We start from the raw sequence: 7,009 nt of genomic DNA on the forward strand, positions 1-7,009 counted from the left end.
GAGGCAGAGCAAGAGAGAAGGGGGGCGGCGTGGAGACGGACAGGGGGGTCGGGAACCTGTTCGCACTGCTGACCCCGGCGGGGGGCCTACCTGCCCGGCGCCCAGAGGATGAGCCCCGCTATGGTCTACGACGACGCGCTGCTCGGCGGCGGCATAACGGCGCTCCCCCCTCCGCTTCCCCAGGAGGGGCCCGGGGCAGCCGGCGGCCCCCCCGGCCTCCCCGGCCCCGACCCGGCTGCCGGCACCGCGGCTGCTCCGCGCCGCCAGTCCCCTCCCGCCGCTGGTCCGGAGCTGTTCGCCCGCTGGCTCCGCGTGCGCTCCGCGTCCTCCGCGTTTTTCCCGTTGTGTCCGTCTGTCGGTCCGTTCGCCAGTCCGGCCGGCCGGCCGTGTGTCCGACTGTCCGCTAGCGTGCGGTTAGTGATCTCTGCTACGCTCCGCCACGCCGCGCAGCAGGCCTATCCCCGTGAGTGCGTGTGTGTATGTGTGTGTGTGTGTGTGTGTGTGTGTGAGAGAGAGAGAGTGAGTAAAGTGGCTGTGCAGGGGAAGCTACATCGCGGGAGAGAGACGGAGGCACCCCCCCCGAGGCCCGCCACGCCGCGCCGCGCCACGCCTTGAACAGAACCTGTCCGATTTGGGCCAGCCATCCTCAGACTTGACAACACGACGGGACCCCAGACTCTTTTCTACTCCAGACGCCCCCTTTCTTTCCTTCCCTGGGGGTTTTCAGACGTCGAGTTTGGATGGAGATACTCCCATCCCTCTCCCACCTCTCACCTCCCGCCACCACCATCATCACAACCACCACCACCCCTACCTCTGGCTCTTATTTTAAAAGCTGGTCAAACGCAAGGACTCTTCTGCAGCAAACTGGCAAGAGTTTCGGGGCTTGGTCGTGCGTTCCCGCATTATTATTTCCTAGAGTCATTTTTAAGTCCGTCAATCTGTCTGATGTAATATTGCCGGTCTTAAGTTTTCCAAATTATTTGCAAAACATTTTGCGACTGTCTACATAGCGTGGTTGTGTTTACAAACGTCGGCATCATGGCCAGCATCTCAAGTAAAACGACAAACTGCCCGTGACTCACGGGTGCAGTCGCATGCTCACGTGGCCGTGCGGTGCCCCACTGTACTGCACACACTTCGCACACACTCCGCCTCCGCGCCACCGCACACTTTGGAGGAGGCGCTAGGCGCTGCCGGCCGGCCGGTGGTGCCGTGCGGTGCACCCAGAAAAGCAGAACTTCAGCGTAAAGAATTTTTATTCACTTTAAAAAAAATTTCATAGCAGAAATCAAAGAAACCTTTTTCGTTAGGATGACGAAACATTTTTACTCAGTCCAACGAATTTTTTGTCAAATTAAAAATAAATAGTTGAGCAAATGAATTATTGTTTATTTTTGGTTTACATTTAAGATTCCCTTTGTTTTGGAAACGTCAAAATTTCGTTGTTAGAAAGACATCGTGGTTTTCTGGTGCGCTTTTCGCCGCTCATTTAGCCAACTGGGGCGCCCCAGTGAGTGCGGCGGGGAGGTCGCCTGCTCCGCCGGGACAGCTGTGCCTGGCTGTGCCCTTCATGGCGCCGCAATTAGGCCCCGAGGAGGGCCCCAGCTGCTTGCTGCTCGTGGGCGCGCGCCTGCAATCGTGTTGCAGCGAGTGGCGAGCGCTCTTACAATCAAGTTTTTGGGGGGAGACGACGAGTGAGTTTCGGCGGCGCTAAGCATCAGTTTTGTGAGCCTGGTTGATGCCTATCGGGACCGTGCAAGTTTCGCGGCCCCGTTGCCGTGGCTTGAGCTGTTTCCGGTCGCCGGTCTCCCTCCCTCCTCCTCCTTGGCAGTGTGTCTGTTCAAACAACGCCCGGAATGCAGCTGCCCGTTGCCGCTTGCTGCTGTCTGCAGGAGCGCTGCGCCCTGGACTCTGCGATTTTCCGCTCCGAATGGCCGGGTGGGGCCGCCGTGGAGGGGATGGGTCCAAGCAGGCGTGTCAAAGTGGACGCCGCTGCCGGGAGGAGGCCAAAGGAGGATGTCGGGGAATCTCCTCTTGCAAGCTTTGGACCATTTAGCGGGTTGGGAGATGTGACCCTCCTCTGCCCATGCGGGGAAGGATCGTGCTGTCTTTTGTTTGCCGTCCCTGAAAAATTGGCGCCCGCCTCTAGTCTTGGCGTGGTCCTGCTGAGGTCGTCCCTCCTGGAATGTGTGGAGCGGAGTGACCCTGGAACGCGATTGGAATGCTCCTGGAGAAATGGCCTGGCCTGGAACGCCCCTCGGGCCGGAGGGCATCGTTTGGGCGCCCGGCCGTTGGCTCCTGGAGTAGTGCGCGCGTCTGCTTTCCAGAGCGTGAAAGCCTCCTGGAAATCCTCCTGGAAACAAATGGCGGGGGCCCTGGAATTGGGCGGCTCGGCCCTTGCCGTTTTGCTCACAATGGCTCGGTGTGCGAATTTGAACTGCTAGGCAGGGGAGTCTGTGAATCTACGAGAAACTGCTCCCTCGGAAGCGTGTCTGGTAGGGGAGTGATGGGTGCTAATGTTGGGGAGGGCCGAGGGGTTTTTGAACGGTTTAGCATTTTCCGAACGAAGAATCATTAATAAACAAATATTTGTCTCTCTCCCTCTCTTTGTCACTGTCACTGACCTCTTCTGTACGCCTTCCGTTTGGGGTAGGTCAGGTAGGTCGCGGTCGCTGGGAGACGAGGGATAGGGCGAGGGGGGGGGGAGGGGGTCGCGTGGCCGAGCCAAGGCACGTCCTACCCCCCTCCCCCGCCTCACATCCGTCTCCTTTGTTGTATTTTTTAGAGGTGTAGTACAAGTACTGTAGACTGCCTATATCTTCATCCTCATTGGTTGAATGCCGCTCTGACGTAACGGGAGGCCGAGCTTCCCTTCTTGTGTCACTGTCACCCTCCGCCTCCCGGTCTCCTCGGGCTTGTCCTTCACGCTCCCCTGGACCTCGTGTTTTGTTCAGCTTATCGCAATAGATGTATAGAGACGACACTGGGCGGTGGGCATGAGGGTTATGAGCGAAAGAGGAACTAGTAATATGTTTCGGATTGCCGCCATGCCGTTGGTATGTCATTCCTAAATGCATGGAGTTTATGGATAAATGAACGCACAGCAGGGTTGGGGGGCGTAATATAGTGCTTCAGTATACCTTTGTCGACTCGGCACGTGGCCGGGGAGACGCTCCAGCTCCCCCCCCCCCCCACACACACACACTCCATCGCACACACGAGGGCACGTATCTCCAGCGGCCCACTTGCGGAACTAACCAAATTCACACACATACCCGACACACGTGCACTCTCTCCCTCTCCCCGCTCTCTCACCCTCGCTCTCACCTCTCTCTCTTACACACGGACACGCGAAGTAAGCCAGCTCACTACGTGTGTTCGGCACGGAAAGGGCACACACATACACACTACACATCTCGGCTAATTCGCCTGCTTGTTTGTTGCTCGTATTCCATGGTTCTTTTTTTTCTTCTATTTGTTTTCTTGATCTAGTTTCATAGGATTCTCTGACATTTAAGTACTTTTCCACGCACACTGATCTTGCCGTCTTGTAAATATTTGGTTAGTTTGCCACTGTGCTTGCGTGAAGTGACTCGTGGGTGAGCGTAACCCTCGGTGGCACAAATCTGGTCCTCTTCCCCTTTTAGGCTGATTGTCACTTATACTTCGCATGCGGATACCAGACCACAACGGGTGCCCTGCAAGGTAGTAAATACAACCTCTGATTCACGAACAAAATTGCAGTCGCAAAAATTTAAGAAAGGACGTATTGAATTTATATAACTAATTGCATGTGTTCCTTTTTTTGAGTTCCTCAAGTACAGTCAGTTTAGCCCGTTTGTCCCGCTTTAAGCTTTTGAGACGGCGGACGGGATATCGTTAGCGTTGCTGCCGAACCATTTCTTGGCCGTTTTTCGTAAAACGTGCGCGTTATGTCACGTAATAACGGTAATCAGCTGGGGGCAGGGCGGGATCGTTGATTTACGACTGACGGGCCGTATAGGGTGCGGCGGAAGCGCCGCCGCCTTGACCAATTTTCGGACAAAACTTATAAACAACTTCCCTCCTAATGGAAATTTTGTCTTTCGTCAAACGCCTGCCTGTGCGGGGCGCCTGCCGGGTAGGCAGACCCGCTAGACAGTGGTGTCTGCCGGGCCTGCCTACCCCGCGCTCTGGCGGGCGCTCAGGACAGACACGTTTCACTCAACTCAAAGAGAACGTATACAAGAGTTGTTTTTGGTTGTTTTTATTTTATTTTTGGTTGAAGAGTTCCTGTGTTTGCGCTTGCGTTGTTACGTAAAATGATGCTGATGGGTATTTGCGTGGTTTACGGCGTATTTTTTTGTTTGTTTTGCGTTTCTTGCCGCTTGGTTGTCTTTTTGTCATTGACACACCCGCGAGGCTCGCCGTGGTGGCAGATACACTGCCGACCGAATAACTACAGGGCCTGCTCTCGACCTTTACGGCAGTAGGAAGGAAGTGTCTGTTTTAAGGGTTCACTTAATCAAATTTTGTTAAATGCTGTTTAACTTCAGCCATTTCGCTCAATTTTTTTACACTAATATAAAGTTTGGTGTCATTCAATTTTCTTTTCTGAATTTGCTATAGTAAAACGTTGTTTTTTGGTGTTTTTTTTTTTTTCCACGTTCTTTGAAGTTAGACAAGTGTTCGCCATAAGTAAACATGTAAAATTGTCGTGGTATAACTGGAGCCGCGCGCGACGCGGTTTTAATTTTTACTTGACAACCCTGAATACCTCATGAGCTCCTTATCTGTCTGCCAATACTCAGTTATTTCAGTAATGGGTATGGTGCCTCTAGTGCCCCTCTCCCCAGGGTGGACTTTATCAGCGGCGGAGCAGCTCGGCGTGCATGCCGGCCCGTGCACGCGCCCAGTGCAGAATGCGGTGACGTGGCTGTGCGGCCTCCTCGCAGGGATGGGTAGCCCGTAACAAACGGTATTACGGGAAAGTAACAAACTCATATATCAAAATTAAAAATTTGAACTGGCAACGCTCGACGAGCAAATCTTCATTTAATACACTGTTCCTTTAAATTTACTAGTGCGCCCGTAAACGAACAATTCCCCTCGTAAAGCGAAATCATGAGAAACAGTGTACTTTTTCACGGTGGGAGCGACGCGGAGGTGCCTCTGTGCTGACTTCACAACACACGACAAAAATAAAACGACGAGTAATACACAAAGCTCTTCTTTTTTGTTTGCGAGTACATATGCCCCGCCATGCCTCACTGTTAGAAAAAACCACGGAAAAAACACAGAAAAACTATGGTCAATTTTTTGCCCAGAACGTCCGTCCAAATCTGTGCTGAAACCACAGAGACGCTACGGAATCAAAGGTACAGAAAACCACGGAGCTTCTGTTACAGAACGTCTGTGCTACTCCGTACACCTGCCACAGAATTATTACAGATATTTTCTGTGACTTAGCCATTCTTTTCTAGACACAGTTTTGTTGAATTAGAAGGATCGTCGTCTGCGTAGGATACTTTGGTACCCAAAGTGAGTCAAAAATTCAATTTCATTGGCGCTTTAGCACAGGACTGCAGCGCGCGGGAAACTAATTCCCATTTGAAACGTATCAGGGTGGGACACTAGATGGTGACCAGGACGGAAGTGATCAGCGAGAGCTAATGTAGAATGCCATCTAGCGGCGTCTTCGGACGCCTTACCACTGAGACACAATATCTGTTACAGATGGGTCCGCACCCCTTGAATGACAGACTATTTATGTGACGGAAGCAATCTGTACGATTCTGTTCTGTTTTTTCTGTAATTTTGAAGCACAGACTTCTGTGTTCACAAAATAACTGAAAATTTCTGTAACAGAAGCAATCTGTACACCTCTGTTGGGAATTTTTCTGTGGTTGTCTGTGGTTTTTCCACAGATTTTTTAACAGTGCTCGCTAGCTGAAGCTGCAACATGTGTGCATCTGTGTGTCATGGGGTCCATAGGCCGCGCCGGCGTATAGCGTGCCTGCTGGAGTAGGATATGGTTGTCTGAGACGGCTGGGTTCTTTCCTACGCTCATATGGCTCAAAAGATTTAGTCAATCTATACTATTCTATATTTTATCAAGTTGGTCTTAAATTTATTGATTTTGACAAATGTTCTGTACATTTATGTTAAATTGAACTAAGGTACTGCTATAGGATTTTTCCGTCCCGTCTGGCAAATAAAATTTTCCAGACGTTTTCTAGGCGTGAATCTCCTTACGCTGCTCGAGACGGACAGCTGGCCACAAACACAAGGCGAGCCCTTGTGCAAGCCGTAGCAAAGAGGCAAGACGGTGCTGAGGGGCGCAGCCGGGGGCAGCCTTGTACGTATTTGCACGTGCAGTGAATGGGGGGCCTCTGTGGGCTGAATCAACAGAAATTGGATGCGGAACGCTCGATGTGCAGAGCTGGCCGAAACTGTATCTCCATACCCATTCCGTTACTGTTTTCCCCTTTCTTTTTGTGTCTGGTTTCTCACCGATTAGGTATAGGTAACTCGGTAGTGACGCCACATTCACAAATATACATATTTTTTTACACCCCCTCCAAAGTGAATGGTCTTGCGTCCAACACGTTTGTGTGTCGGACGAGAGTGTTACTGCCGAGCTGACAGCTCCGCGGGGCCCTCCTCCTCGTGGGCGTCGCGCGCGGCGCTCCATTTGGTTATAATGGGGTAATCATCCAGGATGGCCCTTTTTCTCTCGTCTCCCCTCGCTGCTGCCCTCCTCCTCGTCGTCAAGGTCACCCTCTGCCCTGCACACGCCCGTCAGTAGTGGCACACTGTCGCGCGCTGCCCGTATGGCGATGATGATGCTCTCCCAGGAAGTATCACTCTGCCGACACCCGTCGCGACACCTCTGTGTTCACCCGCGCCGAGTGCGTGCCTGCCGTCGCCAACGCGATAAGGCCATTGTCTGGCTGCAGAACGGTATGACGGGCTCCTGGAAAGGGGCGCGCGTCGTGGGGCGTGGCGAGGTGATGGGCTGGGGGGG

The 7,009-nt window shown here is 52.8% G+C and overlaps 1 protein-coding gene across 6 annotated transcripts in view; it reads left to right on the forward strand.

Moving 5' to 3' along the window:
- Positions 1 to 7,009, forward strand: part of LOC113216014 (protein kinase C and casein kinase substrate in neurons protein 1) — a 39,330-nt gene that overhangs the window by 15,264 nt on the left and 17,057 nt on the right. The window contains exon 1 of one of the 6 annotated variants that reach the window (XM_026435691.2): positions 272 to 463. The exons of the other annotated variants lie outside the window; for them this stretch is intronic. The gene's annotated coding sequence lies outside the window, so the exon portion shown is untranslated. Of the gene's footprint in view, positions 1 to 271; positions 464 to 7,009 lie in introns of those variants that run through there. 6 annotated transcript variants of the gene reach the window in all.

This window comes from Frankliniella occidentalis, unplaced genomic scaffold (genome assembly GCF_000697945.3).
Source record: "Frankliniella occidentalis isolate FOCC.00 unplaced genomic scaffold, Focc_3.1 Scaffold1, whole genome shotgun sequence".
Taxonomy (NCBI): Eukaryota; Metazoa; Arthropoda; class Insecta; order Thysanoptera; family Thripidae; genus Frankliniella; species Frankliniella occidentalis.